This window comes from Natator depressus, chromosome 14, assembly GCF_965152275.1.
Source record: "Natator depressus isolate rNatDep1 chromosome 14, rNatDep2.hap1, whole genome shotgun sequence".
Lineage (NCBI taxonomy): Eukaryota > Metazoa > Chordata > Testudines > Cheloniidae > Natator > Natator depressus.
In genome coordinates, this window is record NC_134247.1 from 9730423 (window position 1) to 9746949 (window position 16527).

At 43.0% G+C, this 16527-nt stretch overlaps 1 protein-coding gene across 2 annotated transcripts in view; it reads right to left on the reverse strand.

Annotated features, from left to right (window-relative positions):
- Positions 1-16527, reverse strand: part of RAB11FIP4 (RAB11 family interacting protein 4) — a 203818-nt gene that overhangs the window by 23868 nt on the left and 163423 nt on the right. Inside the window, exon 1 of one of the 2 annotated variants that reach the window (XM_074971912.1) lies at positions 16208-16351. The exons of the other annotated variant lie outside the window; for it this stretch is intronic. The gene's annotated coding sequence lies outside the window, so the exon portion shown is untranslated. Of the gene's footprint in view, positions 1-16207; positions 16352-16527 lie in introns of those variants that run through there. 2 annotated transcript variants of the gene reach the window in all.

Below are 16527 nucleotides of genomic sequence, written 5' to 3' on the forward strand. Positions count from 1 at the left end.
GGGGAACCAGATTATTTTGCATTCTATGTATTTTTAAAAGCACTAGTAGGCTGGGATTTTAAAAAGGAGCCTACAGGAATTAGGTGCTTGTATCCCATGGGACTTGGACACCTAGCACCCTTTGGCCAGCTGTAGTCTGGGACTACACATGCTCAGAGTTATGCACATGTGCATGTCTTTGCAGGGTGGGGGCGTAAGTTTGACTCTGAAACTGAACCAAGATGCCAGTTACTTGTATTCATGGAATACCACCACCGACAATAGTGAGGAAATAAATATATATAATGAAGAACTGCTCCCTCTTATACTTCACTGTTAGGTATGCCGTCACTGACCCTCGTATCTCTAGACTGAGACAAGTTGTTTCCACAAGCAGTTAACTCCCTGCTGCACTGCTGGTTCCTCCCACGGCTCTACATCAGATACACTTTTGCAAAGAAACATCCCTTATGCAAATCACTATAGAGCCCTACTGACATTGCAGAACTTTGGACTCATTCGTTTCTAGGAAGTGGATTTCCTCCTCAACATATACTCTGAATGCTCACTGATGTTAAATAGGAATTATATACTCAGGTTAAGGGCCACTGTATTTAAAGGGCACTTTAATACAGATCTTTTCCATGTTAGTCACATTAAACAGTGACTGATCTAGGGGTAACATTTTCAGAAGTGCCTAAGTGACTTTTGAAAATGGGACTTCGCCACTTTTGAAAATTTTACCAGAGATCTACACATCACTATATTAGTCATAGGGGAGGTAGAGCTGCCTAGTGGCTAGATCATTGCACTGGACTCCAGAGACATGGGTTCTATTCCTGGTTCTTCTGCTGGGTGACCTTGGGCACATTCTCTGCCTCAGTTTCTTTATATGTAAAAGAAGGATAACCGTTCTTCCCTCCTTTATAAAATGCCTTGAAAACATGCCAATATATATTTATATACAAAAAAAATAAAGCGGCACAGGTTTAACATCTTTGGACAGCTACAACAACTCGGAAATCCACAGGCCCAGGATGGGCATGAGTCACCCCGGATGTTTGCTGCAGCGTGGTGACCCACATGGCCTCAGAGTTGCCACATTTAAGGGTTTTATGCAATTAAACACGAGCTGCTGTTACAGAAATATCCAGATCTGTTAAAAAAAAAAAAAATCTGTGATCCAAGAGAAGGTGGCACTCTGGAAGTCTGACTGAAAAAACATATTGCTTAAGTAAATCTTTACACAGCAGGTAAACCTGACTCATGTTAAAACAAATTAATGTGAGAAATTGAAGGTCAATAGCAGCATGACAGACTCTCATTCCAAATCCTGCAGGTAACAGCTTACATTTAGTTTTCTAATAATAGGAGCCCAGACTCTCTAAAAAGGACCATTAGCAATTAAATAGACAGTCACTCTCTCCAGAGTACTAGGTGCTCATTTGCCTCATCCCTACCAATTTGCGACAGGCTAATGAGCCACATTTTGAATTTGTATTACAATGTATATTTATAATAAGTCACAGCACACACTATACCTAGCTCTTGTGTGTCAGCATCACGTATTATTGTTTCCAATGATAATTATTCCTCTACTTTTTAAGATCTCCACTTTTAACTCCTTCTAGGTACAGGCTTTGGGAAACCATCACCTTCAGTCAGAGCTTAAATTCTCAGTATTTTCTAGAGCTCTGGGGCTTTAGCCCTGTGGGACATGCCAGGGCTTGGGGCTTCTGCCCTGCAGGTTTGAAAATATTTACTGGAACTCCGCTCCGGGCAGCTCCGACTGAATTTAAGCCCTGCCCCCGGTAGCCAGTTTACTGCAAAAGTGCCCACAACGCCTCAGAAACTTGTTTTATACCCAGAGGAAGCTAATCGTTATAAAACCACACATAACAGCCACTTCCAGAAAAGTTTCAGAGTAGCAGCCGTGTTAGTCTGTATTCGCAAAAAGATCAGGAGGACTTGTGGCACCTTAGAGACTAACCAATTTATTTGAGCATGAGCTTTCGTGAGCTACAGCTCACTTCATCGGATGCATAATTAAAGTGGAAAATGCAGTGATGATGTTTTTATACACACAGACCATGTAATCTCTGGTCACGTGATTACAGACATGAAAGTTGCGATATTACAACAGAAAAACTTCAAATCCAGAGTCCAGTGAGAGACTGCTGAATTGGAATTCATTTGCAAATTGGATACAATTAACTTAGCCACTCCCAGTCTCTATTCAAGCCTAAGTCATTAAGCAAGGTAATCTATTTCCCCTTGTTTTTTCCTACCCTCTTCCCCCCTCCCTGCCTCAGACGTTTTTGTTAAACCCTGGATTTGTGCTGGAAATGGCCCACCTTGATCATCATACACATTGTAAGGAGAGTGATCACTTTCGATAAGCTATTACCAGCAGGAGAGTGAGGTGGGGGGAGAAAACCTTTTGAAGTGATAAACACCCATTTTTTCATGGTCTGTGTGTATAAAAACATCCTCACTGCATTTTCCACTTTAATTATGCATCCGATCAAGTGAGCTGTAGCTCACAAAAGCTTATGCTCAAATAAATTGGTTCGTCTCTAAGGTGCCACAAGTACTCCTTTTCTTCTTCCAGAAAAGGAGTCTATTGGCTCATCTGACAAAAGTTGCTGCCCATGAACTAGGACAGTGGTTCTCAAACTTTTGTACTGATGATCCCTTTCACATAGCAAGCCTCCGAGTGCGATCCCCCTTATAAATTAAAAGCTTTTTTATATATTTATCATTATAAATGCTGGATGCAAAGCAGGGCTTGGGGTGGAGGTTGACAGCTTGTGACCCCCTGCGTAATAACCTTGTGACCCCCTGAGGGGTCCCAACCCCCAGTTTAAGAACCCCTGAACTATGAGGAACTCCCCGTTAAGAGACTTGACTTTAGCACATTACAGGCCATACGTGCAGCCAGCCTATCAAGTGGATAGGGTAAACTGATGGCTTGTTGCGCTCTAGATCTTTGCCACCAGATGGAAGACAATCTAGCCTTTGTATTAGACAACTTCTCTCCCTCCATGGTGCACTATAAAAGTTCTCAGCACAAGCTGAATAGTGCGCCTGTCATCGTTATAATAGAAACACTACCTTCTTAAACAATACAGGGGGTTGAGGGCAGCTGAGTGAAACTGCTTGGGGTTTTGGAAATGTCAGGAATGCCAGAGGGCAGCCAAAGGTGCATGGTAAAATGAGTTAATCACATCTACATATATGGGGTGCATGTACGTATACACACCCACACTTTAGAAGACTTTTCTAGGAATTATATAACTTTTTTAAAGGCCAATCTTTGTTACAAATCCAAGTCTCCTGATAGGTTGTTTCTAGCACATTTAGTCTTGCTTTGTTGATGGGCTTTTGGTGTTTTAACCACATCTCCAAACTGCAGTAAGGCAAGGTTGTGGGAGTCAAGGTTCAAAAATGTTAAAGCCATCTGCATTGCTGAAGGCCATACAAGTTGTGTTAGTCAATGGCAAACACGTGAAACAACCACCCTTCCTAGAGCTTTGAAGCACACCTGTGCAATTGTGCGGATGCTCCAAGCTCAGAGTGGCTTCTTATGATCTTTCAGTGGTCAAGCTCTGAGATCTGTTAGCTGAAGAGTCATTGCTAGAGAAAAGACTTCTCTCTGTACCTACCAAAGACTTATCTTTATAAGTGGAAAGAATATATCTAAATGATGCTTAAGGCACATGAGGTTACAAACTTCCAGGGAACAGTCACAGAATTCAATTTTTTTTAATATATAATTTGTAATTGACAGATAATATCAATGTTTATTTTAAGCATTTTTCTATTTTTATCTATTTAAATTTTCACAATTGCACAAAATTATGGGGAGAGGGGTCAACATTACATGTGAAAATATACAAAGTAAATATCCTTAAATCAATCTCTAATACGTTTTCAAGCAGCCTCACTTTGCCTATCTGTAAATTTCAATCATTGATGGAAATATTTTAATCAGTTTGCTCCTGTACAGAGTGAAACTGATGTTTACAGATAATCATAGAATCCTTCCAAGCCTAAATATTCACAAATGGAGCAGCAATAGGTCACAGGAAATGACAAAGAAAATACCCATGACATGTAAAGGGGGGGGGGGGGAGAAACTGCCACAAGAACCACCACTAGAGATTAAAGCTGGAGTTAGTGAATACCATTACTAAGCAACATGCTTGCAAGTGTACATTACTAGCTAAAGCTATCAAAATATTTAAATCGTTCAGCATTAATATCAGTAATCTCCGCTTCACACAATACTGTCAGTGCTGAAAGTACACTTAGCACAAGAAGCTTATATACCCACTTCTACAAAATGGCACAAACTTCTTTTAAAAATGAGCATAAAATTCAAAATTAAATCTCTCAAGTTTTTCCTACAGTGCCTAGAAAGAACGCACTCCTGTACAAAATAAGACTGATTGGCACACACACTATTCAGCTTTTCTTTGCCCCCCCCCCCACCCTAATATTTAGGTAGGGTTTAAGATGCATAGAACATTGCAACCCCAAGTCATTCATTGTTTCAAAAATCCACACACAAACCTACGGAGGGAATAGAAAGGCAAATGATGCAATTGGAAAATGAATTATATACCTGGATTTTTACTATCGTCTGCTCCCTATTTTGATTGGTATAGTCAAGACAACAAAATTGTGACTAATGGTTTTGGAAGGTTCCTGTATAGCAGACCGTACAGCATGTCAAACAATACAACAGCTTGGGATTAAGTGACACAACGCTGGTATTATTGTCTAATCAAGTACAGTACTCAAGGTATCCCAAAGTGCTTTACATGCCAGTGAGAGATGCTGCAGAATTTGCTCTGCAGTAAGTGCTTAGTTGAACACCTGCTGTCCATGGATCTCAGAACACTTAGCAAAAATTAATGAATTCCCTCCCTCGAGGGGCAACTGTGAGGCTTAAGTCTTATCCACATTTAACACAGATGAATAAACTGGGGCAGAGTGGTTAGTGACTTTTAGATGGTCAAAGCAAATTCGAAGGAGAGCCAAGAACAGAACCCAGATTTCTGTGCTCTATTAGAGCCAGCTGTCTTCCTTTGAGCCCCATGTAGGCAATCACAGCAGCCATTTTGGAGCTCAATGACTAGATGGTTCGAGGAAATGCAACTTGAGGGGTCTGACCCTGAAGGTTAGTACGCTGAACTGTCCCCAGGTTGGAAGTGACAGAGACAGTTATTAAAATGCTTCAATACTTCTAACTTTGCTAGACACAAAAAAAATCATGGACTGAATAGAGACACTGGATTTATGGCTCATTACAAAAAAATATATATAACCCATTAACAACCCACCCAGCTGCTTCCCACTTTCCCAGGTGTCAATGGACCACTTCACCTTGAATGGTCCCTTGAAATATGCATTAACTGCTTATGTGAAACAATCTGCCCTATCTTGTATTTAGCTGTGACACTCTGAGTTAGACTATGGGCTTGTCTACACTACACAGCTTTCAGCGACAAGGCTGTGTCGACACAGCCTTGTCGCTAAAAGTCAACGTGTGTAAGTGCTCTTTTTTGGTACTTTGTCGGCACTTTTGCTGACAAAATACCTTCAGCCCCGCGAGCAGCGTTAGCTTTGTTGGCAGGAGAGCACTTTGACAACTTTGCAGTATAAACAATCCCTATGTCTACAATAGCACTTCTGTTTATGTTGCTCAGGGCTGTGAAAAAAACCTTACCCCTCTGAGTGACGTAAGTTACACCGATAGAAACGCCGATGCAGACAACACTGTCAGCAGGAGAGCGTCTCTGCTCGTTTAATTATGTCGATGGGGGAAGCTCTCTCCTATCAGCATAGAGCGGCTACCCGTGTGATCTTACAGTGGCACAGCTGCATCGGTTCAGCTGTGCCACAGTAAGCTTGCTAGTGTAGACATGGCCGAAGTTTCCCAGACCTGAAGAAGAGCTCCGTGTAAACTTGAACGCTCGTCTTTCTCACCAACAGAAGTTGGTCCAATAGAAGATATTACCTCACCCACCTTGCGTCTCTAATATCCTGGGACCGACATGGCTGCAACAACACTGCCTAAATTCAAATACTGACATTTATCATTTGAAAATGAGCAGTCTGGAACCAAGGGACACACGCCCACATGAATCCTTTCAGATCTAAAAGGAGGTACAAACAGTTGCTTGCAAGTACTCTCCAGCTATCTGGCCTCTATAACCATAGCATCTGATCACCTCACAAGCATTGAAGTTTATCCTCACAACACCCTAGAGGATGTAGGGAAGTACAAAAACGGAAGCAGATTTCACCCTGAATTACAACAGTTTAGCTGTCTAGTTAGTTAAAACTAGGATTTCCGAGCATATAATTGGCAACAGGAGTCTTGACCAAGTGACCACAGCAGGATGCTGGCACTCAGTTTCAACCGGAGTGGTCTTCCTGCTTTAATATTGATTCTGCCAGTTTGATCCTAATTAGTAACAGTATGTCAGAGCTGTCCTTCCTTCCCAGTCTACACACCAGAAAAGTCACCATTGTACAATGGGAGGGGAACAGGTGCCATGGAGAGATACGCCAGGTTTGGCAGCCTCCCATCTAAATACTATTTAGCATCACAAACCTACTAGAAAAATAGGCTCTTGTCCCAGCTGAAAAAAGCCTACTGAATTTGAAAGCCAACATCTCAGACTATTTAGTATGGGGAGGATTCTACTAGAAAACTTCCAGCCATCCTGTGCATTCTGCACTTTAAGTGCATTTAAACCAACGGTTACATATTTATTTTAAATGTGGATGTAATTTCTCCTTCAGTTCTCAGAGGGATGTAAGGAGCTGATGATTTACTCACCAGTTGTTTGAACGAAAGCGGCCAAAGTCCTGCATCTGGTGAGATAAGCACAGAATGAAGTGCTCAGCTGAGCAGTTAATAAATCGTGCTTTTACATTTTAGTTCACTGGGAAGTTTTAGAACTTCCTGTCAGCAGGCAACCCTCACCCACCCAGCTGTGGCCGGTGGGCAACCATACGAACGAATGCCTTCAATTAAACCTTCAGAAACAGGTAGAGGGGAACAGGAGCCTTGCCTTGGCCTCTGGTCTAGCAAGAAGGGATGACGGATGATGGCAGGAATTCCAAAGCAGCTGGTGCTTAAAATGAATCTTTGAAAGTCAGATCAATATGTAGAGAATTACTATTCTATTGAGCTGTACAAAATGAGACGCTATTTTAAGGCTACAAATTACAGTTTGTTCAGTGCAGTCGCTCTGTGTGACTGTTTAGTTACTTGGGTCTAACATTTAAAGTTCAATTTTAGAGTTAACCTGACACAAAGCTGGAGTGCGCTGAGAAGGGTTTCTAGGAGAGGGAATTCTTTAGACTCAGTCTATCATTGAATGCTGGACAGCACCCCATAAAGCTGGTAAGAATCAAGGTACAGTGCAAGAGCATGAATATACTCTAGTGTGCTGTCAGTCATCTGCATGTATAAGGTAACATCAGTGGCTTAGACAGTAGTGCAATTCAGGGCCAATGTGTTGACTGCAAAACAAATTTCTACCAATGTGCCCTTCACACTTAACTATGTGAGCGCTAGGCAAAGCCAGGGCTTTTCAACAGTTGCTTTGTGCTCTTTTTTAAGTAAGTGTAAACTGACCCTCATTTTCCAGTGCTAATGAAAATAATTAAGCAATCAGTTTGCAAACATCTAGAAGATAACATGATAAGTAACGGTGAGCATGGATTTGTCAAAAACAATTGTGTTAAACCAATCTGAGAGCTTTCTTTGACAGGGTAACAAGCCTTGTGGATTGGGGAAGGGGGGGGAGAAAGCGGTAGACGTGGTATATTTTGACTTTAGAAAAGCTCTTGATAGGGTCTTGCATGATCTTCTCATAAACAAACTAGATGGAACTACTATGAGGTGGGTGGAAAACTCGCTGGAAAACAATTTTCAGAGAGTAGTTAACAGTGGCTCAGAGTCATGCCGGAAAGGCATAACAAGTGGGGTCCCACAGAGATCAGTTCTGGGTCTGGTTCTGTTCAATATCTTCATCCGTGATTTAGATAATGGCATAGAGAGTACACTTATGAAGTTTGCGGACGATACCAAGCTGGGAGGAGTTGCAAGTGCTTTGGAGGATAGGATTAAAATTCAGAATGATCTGGACAAACGGTCTGAAGTAAATAGGATGAAATTCAATAAGGACAAATGCAAAGTACTCCATTTAGGAAGGAACAATAAGTTGCACACATACAAAACGGGAAATGACTGCCTAGGAAGGAGTACAGTGGAAAGGGATCTGGGGGTCATAGTGGACCACAAGCTAAATATGAGTCAACAATGTAACGCTGTTGAAAAAAAAAAAAAAGTGAACATCATTCTGGGATGTATCAGCAGGAGTGTTGTAAGCAAGACACGAGAAGTAATTCTTCTGCTCTACTCCTCTCTGATTAGACCTCAACTGGAGTCTTGTGTCCAGTTCTAGGTGCCATATTTCAGGAAAGATGTGGACAAATTGGAGAAAGTCCAGAGAAGAGCAACAGAAACGATTTGAGGTCTAGAAAACATCACCTATGAGGGAAGACTGAAAAAACTGGGTTTGTTTAGTCTGGAGAAGAGAAGACAGATGGGACATAACAGTTTTCAATTATGTAAAAGGTTGTTATAAGGAGGAGGGAGAAAAATGGTTCTTCTTAACCTCTGAGGATAGGACAAAAAGCAATGGGCTTAAATTGCAGCAAGGGAGGTTTAAGCTGGACATTAGGAAAAACTTCCTAACTGTCAGGGTGTTTAAGCACTGGAATAAATTGCCTAGGGAGGTGGTGGAATCTCCATCATTGGCGACTTTTAAGAGCAGGTTAAACAAACACCTGTCAGGAATGTTTCTACATAGTTAGCCCTGCCATGAGTGCAGGGGACTGGACTATATGACCTCTGGAGGTCCCTTCCAGTCCTACGATTACTATGCCTGAAAATGGTTTGCAGACTGAAGCCAGCCCAGGGACTGCAGGAGTCAGAAGTGTTTGCACTACACCACCTGTCACTGTAACTGGTGGTAACAGAAGTGCCAGACCTCTTAATATCAGGGTCTAGTTTGAAGCACTCCTTTTCAACGTGCATTGTTTTTCTGGGAAGTTCTGGACATTAGCAGGGACTGACATTTAGTGATTTTAGCAGGGAACTAATTGGAGCAGCTAAGAAAGTTGCCTTCCCTGTAGAGATTAAAAGATAGCATTGATAGCGGCAACTCAGTGAGCCTGGCAATCGTTTGAATGCAACACGAGCATTAATGCTCTAAGATGTAGATAGGGTGTGTCTCTAGGGTGGGAGAACAGGCTGGGTTTGTGAAGGTCAGCACCCCGGCATTAACAACTGTGGAATATTTTCCCCGCGTTTCCACAGTGCAGATAGGTTTTCTGCCACTGGTTCTCTTTCCAGCACTGCACAGCAAATCCTTCCTTCTGAAATGCAAGACATTTTCCATCCTGACTTATAGAGGGTTTTGTGTTTTTGTTTTTTTAAATAAGCCTATACTGTGTTTGTCACAAATGTCACTTTAAGACCAAGGTGACCACTGCTAGCAGGAGATGGAGGAGCCCAATTAATATTGGCATTTTAGATAACAGTTCACAGTGTTTACACAATGTGAAACTCTTATCATGCAAGCTTCTAGATTGCTGACCAGAGCAAAACGGACTCACAGCTCTCTTTCAGCATTACACGTTTATGGCTGATAACCCTCTTTGTTGGCTTATCTTAGAGACAGGAGGGGGAGGGCACTCCAGCCTGCCTCCACATTCATCTGTACAGGGAATAGCAATCCAGATGCCTCTTTCCTGACGGTCTCGCCCTCATGATAGAATTGTTAAGCACGTGCTAAAAAGCAAGTTAAGGTGAGCTGTGTCCCAGCTGCAGGGTACATGCTAAGAGAGTGTGTCTGTTTTATAAAGCCTGGGTAACACTAAAATATAGTCAGTGTACACATGGCACTTGCCAAAAATAAGTTCTTAGCACCACAGCATAAACTTGGCATAATTAACACTCATGAGAAATCTTTGCTTTAAGTCACAGCAATCTCTTTCCTTTGTACAGCCCAAGAACAGCTTGAGGGTGGGGGAGTGGGAGAGAGGCATGGTTGTCAAACTCTCATTAGGGACCCCTTCCTAGGACTCTTCTCTGTCAGAGCCTTGCCTAAATAAACATTTGTACCCTTTCCTAGCAATGGTGCACGAGCATTTATCACCATTGTACCATAAGCAATTTCACCACAGTGTTATCTTGGTGAGGTGATTGCAAACACTGCTGTGCCCGGATGCTCCATCTGGCTCATTCCGGCCAGCTGTCATATTAGCCACCACAATCCTGATGCACACCGAAGCTAAGTCATGATTCATTTTGTGCTAGTTAACACGTGGTCGTTCCATAACATAGACAAGCCCTAAGATACTGTTCAGCTAAAAACCACAGCTGTTCTGAAATATTACTACTTCCTGAGTGCAATGTTACGCCATGCAATGAAGCAGACAGGTGTGTTGGAGAGAAGCACTTACTTTATCTCTTTATTCACATGAGCTCAAGCCCCTGAAGAAATGGCCTCTCAGCCCAATTCCGCAACTAACACTAGTGTATAAAATACAAGATGTTCATTCTAACTAGCATGTTCTGCTTAGAAGATCGCGGAGCTCAGGCACACAAGAACTGTAGCACTTCTTTTCCTTGAGAAGCCTCAAGGGCAAAGGATTGGATACACAGTAATTTAGAGAGAAGTCTTGCCAGGGGGTGCACTAGGCATATGGATAAAGAGCTCCCCTAGCAGCCTTATCGCAGATCTGGGCAGCTTGGGGGAAGGGGGAGAGAGGAAATCTGGGTGCAAAAAGCAGCCAAACATTCCCTAGAATGAAGGAAAGCAGTTAGATTGCATCAGTGATGTGCTTTGTCCGGCAGGAGGGAAAGGTGTTCATTGGCATAGTGTTGGGAAAGGGGATGGATGGACATGGAACAGGGTATACAGAAGTCAAAAGCTGTGTATTGTGAAATAAGGGATTGCACAAGAATTGTGGGGAAATCATATTTAAGTAGGAAATAACTTGTTCCTTGCCTTTGAAAGTGAATTCAGAAGGAAAAGGTACTGTTGGAGCTGAACAAAGGGCAAAAAGGATCAATTTTAAAATATCATCTTCTATCACTATCTCGTGCCCGGGCAACAGAGAACGTGAAGTTCTTCCAACCCCATGTGCCACAAAGGGCAGGATCATTTTTGTTAGGTTCTGCAAAATTTAGGTCCAGGAGTGATTTTTCCATTTATTGTACCCAAAAAGATTTTTATTTTTTGATCTGGAAGACAAAAAAAAAAAACAAACAAAAAAACCCAACCCTTTCCTCTCTCTGGTAAATCCAGAGCAGATTAAGTCAAATTTCCTGAAAACTGCAAAATAAAATAAACCTCTGGGCTAAGCCCAAGCTGGGAAGTTCCAGCACTGATTAGAAATCTTTCATTCCAATGCTCATTTATAGCTCTTCTCATCAAGAAGTCTCAATACGCTTTAGAAAGGGGGATAAGGATACTTTACCCTCCTTTCACAGAAGAGAAAACAGAGGCACAGAACGGTTATGGGTTACATTTTCAAGCACCTGAGTTCCATTTTCAAAAGTGACTTGGGCTATGGAAGTTGAGCACGTAAGTCTCATAGGCACTTCTAAGTGCCCAAGTCACTTTTGAAAATGGAACTCAGGGTAAAAATTTTCAGAAGTGCTTCAGTGATTTAGGTCTGGTCTACATGTAAGACATCAGCATAGCTAGCGCTGTGAAAAAACTACACCCCTCGTGACACAGCTATGGTGACAAAAAACCCATATAGATGCAGCTTTGTTGACAAAAGTGGCCTTCTGTCAGCTGAACTAATGTTCAGGGAGGTGGTGTTCCTACACTGGCAAAAAAACCTCCAAACCTTCTGTTGGCTATGCTGTGCCTACACCAGGGGGCTATGCCAACACAGGCTTAAAGTCACACAGCAAGTAAGAGTCAAAGAGATCTAGAACTCCACTTGTTACAAGCCTGTGAAAAGACGGGATTCATTTTTTAATAGAAGCCTGAACATAGCCTTAACTAGAACTTTCGTTCACAACAAAGCCTGTAACATATACCCCCAAGAAGAAAGATACGAGTTGATCCCCTTTAGTGTATGTTAGCTGTTTAGGTTTCAGTTTAATCATGTTAAGACACTAAAGCTTTTTTTTCTTTTTCTTAAGTTGCCAACATAGAAAGCAGTGTAAGATGCAATTACAATATTGAATTTGAGCCAGCAAGACCAGTTCAGCTAGTCACGTGCCTGAAAATACCAGGTGGTATTTCTCCCAATCTGCTCCAATGGGTCAATAGTCTGTATGCAGAGGGCAATACACGCAAGGGCTGCACAGGGCTCACTGTACACATGTGTTTTCTGCAAACAAATACTGGCTTGGTCAGAGAGCAAGCAATGAACTTGTGCCCTTGGGAAAACCATCTCTCAAAGGGAGCGGATAGCCCAAACAGTGTGGAGAAGAGGAGGGTGAGCGTCTGTGTGGGAAATGGTTATTCTTTTCTGATCTGTGATTTCCACTTCTTTAGTAGGGTGTTAAACATGCCTTTGTTGGGGTATTCTGTTGCTGTTGTGGGGTTGTTGGGTTTTTTTTTTTTTTTGGGCACACAAAGGAACACAACTACAGCAGAATTCTAAAGTAGCATGCAATAGAAGACAGTTATGCAAGTAATAAGCCCTCCTAGGCATAGTCTATCACAGAATACAGCTAATTTAGCCTCTTACAGGCAGAAACTTCACCTTTCTTGTTACATCACAGTTTGTGTGAACAGCTGCCTTTTGACAGAGTAATGCAGGGAAAGGGGGAGCTTTACTTTTTAAAGTTATGATTACTGTTGATTTTATCATAAAATCATACAACAATACAAAACAAGTCACCACTTCTGTACCGCATGGCTGAGAAGATGGGAGAGAGAATTTTAAAAACCACCAACATTCTGTTAATATTGCAAAAGAGCAGAATGCATCCTAACAACAAAACACTGCTGTCAGAATGCTGTTCTTCCCCATTTTCTTCTTTTGTTTGTTACACTTGCTTATTTTAAGCTAGGTCCCAACCCTGCAAGCTGTTCCAGCTGGGTGGACCATTATACCCGAGCCTAGGTCATATGAACGATCATGGAGGAGCGGTCTATGTGGCCCAGCATGTAGAAATGGGGACACAGATTACGGGGCTCCTTTATGTTAGCGTCTTAACCACCAGAGTTACTATAACAACATAGCTGCTCTCCTGTAAACCCTATTGTAGGCACTGCTCCAGTATAAGCCACAGTTTGCAGGAGGTTAAACTGTGCCAGTTAGGGTGTCCAGATGTCCGGATTTTAGAGGGACAGTCCCGGTTTTGGGGTCTTTTTCTTATATAGGCTCCTATCACCTCTCACCCCCGTCCTGATTTTTCACACTTGCTGTCTGGTCACTCTAGTGCCAATGCAGCACATCAGCACTGGAATTTTGCAGTAGTGCAGCAGCTAAAGTTTCACTGTTAAGTTTCACACACGTATTAAGAGTAGTTACACTACCCTGCTCTGTGCAAACATTGTTTAACTGGAGCTTTACCACCATTCAAAGCCTGCCCTATTGCAGCCTTCACCTTATTTATTATTGATGGTAGTGACTAGAGGCTCTGATAAGGTCCCCATAATTAGAAGATAGTCCCTGCCCTTAAGACCTTGCACTCTAGAATAGTTGCCTATTCTTGTCTACACCATTGCTATTCAGGTCATATAGCAAGTCTGCCAAGGACTCCAGCAAAGAGAAGGAAACTGAAGCTGTCTACTCCTGAGATGCTGTATACTCCTGGATGGATTATGTGACACTGCACTCACTAGAGAGGAAGGGAACCTTGGGAAGATGAACAGTTTCAAACCCAAAGCGTTTGAAGAGAGAACACCCCACAATTTCCATAGCACAAGGAGAAAATCTTGCCTTGGGAAACAAATTGGGGAGCAGCCTGTGTTGGTGAGGGCATGGCAAATATGATTAAAGATGCATTTTTGGTGGGGCTATAGCTAGGGCTTATCTACACATGGACCCACAAGAAAGTTAATCTGAATGACCTGTTCAAGTGGATTAGTTAAACTACATTAGAATACCGCATCCAAACAGGGATTTAATCTGGACTAACTAAACCAGTTTAAATGCACCCCTTTAGTTAATTTGGATTAATTTTCCCTAGGTGTCCCATGTAGACAAACCCTAGTTTCCCTCACATTCGAGATCAGAGTCCCACCTAAACTCTGATACCTCTTAGGAGGGAGTAAGCTCTCAGTCCTTGCAGCTGTTTAAGATGGTGTTATTTGCCACAAGGCTGGGCTAACATGAAGTTACTGGCTAAGCGGTACAGAACTCTCTGCCACAGGCATAACTGGGAGTGTAACCTTTAAAATGAAAGTAGAAGCTAAGGTTTGTAAAAATTATGCCCTAATATCCTCCCTAACTCCCAATTCACCATCTGCAGTGCCTGTTTGTTTGTTTTTTAAACTCCTCCTCACTTACTCTTTAAAATTATTTACTTAATGTTGAATGACTAATTAGACTAGTTTAAGAAATATTAATGCTGGGCCTGCATATAAACCACACTGTAACGCCCCACCTGCGAGAAACACAAATGCTAAGATCAGGGCTATCACAAATTCTAGTTCCATCAACATAGGGTATGCCTCTACCCTTCAATTTTTAGTTGTTTTATCATATTCACACACACAGCTGTAAGCGTAGTGTAGACATCTCTGTAAGTGTAATTACAAATACTTCTTTCAGAAGCTATTCAGAGAAGACAGTCTACTCCACCAGCCTGCTTATTGAAGGTAGATACAACCATGGTTGTGATTGTGCTATTGAAAAAGGTTTTAAAAAGAAGTTATGGAAATCCCATCGGTTTGCCAACTTAACAGGAGATGCCTATGATACGGCCCTGAGATTCAGGCTACAATTCTCATACGTCTGTGGCCTTGATTCTAAACATAAACAGTAACTTTTTTAGCTTTAAACCTCAGACTCAGCAGCCCAGTTACTTAAAATATCCCAAAATGACAGAGATTAAAATGTTTTGGGGCACAGTGCGTTACTGAGATTGACTCTCTCGCAATGAGAAACCCAGGCACACGCCTTCACTGAAGCCCCCAGATTATCATGTTTGAATGCTGACAGAATCCCCTACCGCTTTATGATTTTCCCATTTTAAAGTATTCTTGGAACGCAACAGTAGTAGCCTACTGACACATTTATATTAGCTAAGATCACCTGCTATTACTGGGGTGGGTTGTATGGGTGTGATTATTATTACACATTCCAATTTCATGTATTTAAAGCGGTGGTGGGGGGAGGGGGGGAGAAGAAAAGTATGTATCAAAGCAGGCTAACAGTTTAGATATTTAAGTTTTATTGCCTGGATTTCTACCACTTCAAAAGACATGATACAAGCAAAAAAACCAAAACCACAAGCAATCCGAAAAGTCATGGAACAGAGAGAAGCTTTCCCTTGCCCACTGCAAAAACAGCAAGAGTAAGTGACCCTGTGTAGACCAAAAATAAAGATCTGTAGAAATTACATAATCTGCTTCCAGGCTGCAACATGGTCATTGGTGTATTTATCACTAGACACACAGCAGCAAACTGACCAGTCCTGACAGAGCTCAAGCCCCTCTCGAATTCCGCTTGCAAGCCCCCGACGCCTGACACTGGGGCCTCGGAAGAACAGGTAAGCGCCCTCCCCTCTGCCCCCACCCCCAGAATCGCGGAAGAAATGGAGCAAGCTCCTCTCCAACCCCTCAGGGGAAGGGCTGCCAGCCTGGCAAGCAGCGAAGGGAACGGAGGGAAACAAGAGGAGGCAGGTGAATGAAAGCCCAGCTCCTGCTCTCTCAGGGCCGTGGGGAACCAGCCCAAGCCTTTCCCCTCTCTCTGATCAATTGGGGGAAGTTGCGGAACAGCGAAGCTCGGCTTAGGCAGCCTTACCCAGGAGCAGATACCCCCGACTCCAGGCCCAGAGAGAGACACAACCCTCGGCTTGTTACTCTCCAAACTTCCGCCTTGGGGTCACTCCGGAGGGAGGTGGCTGCAACAACCTTCCCTCTCTCGGGTCCCTTTCTTCTTTTCCACCCTGTCGCGCTCTCTGCCTTTCCCTGAGCCTCTGTCTTGCCTCGCTTACCTGGCGGAAAGGAGGGATTCTCACCCCACTTCTAGCCCGGCGGAAGGGGGCAGGGAGAAGCAGCCGGCGCCCTAAAAGCCCCAGCGAGCTGGGAACACCCTCTCCGCGGCGGCACTCGCGCGTCTCCCCTCTCCCCACCTTAGGCAACAGTGAGTAGCGCAAAAGCCACGCCCCCGCTGGCGGTTGCTAGGAGAGCCGGGGTTTCATTGTATCCGCTCGGTATCAGTGCCGTGACATCACAATGCTGGGCGTATGAAGATTCCAAAGAGGAGGGGCTGGGGAGGTCATTCACGGCTCAAACTCAAGGCAACAGTTCGGAG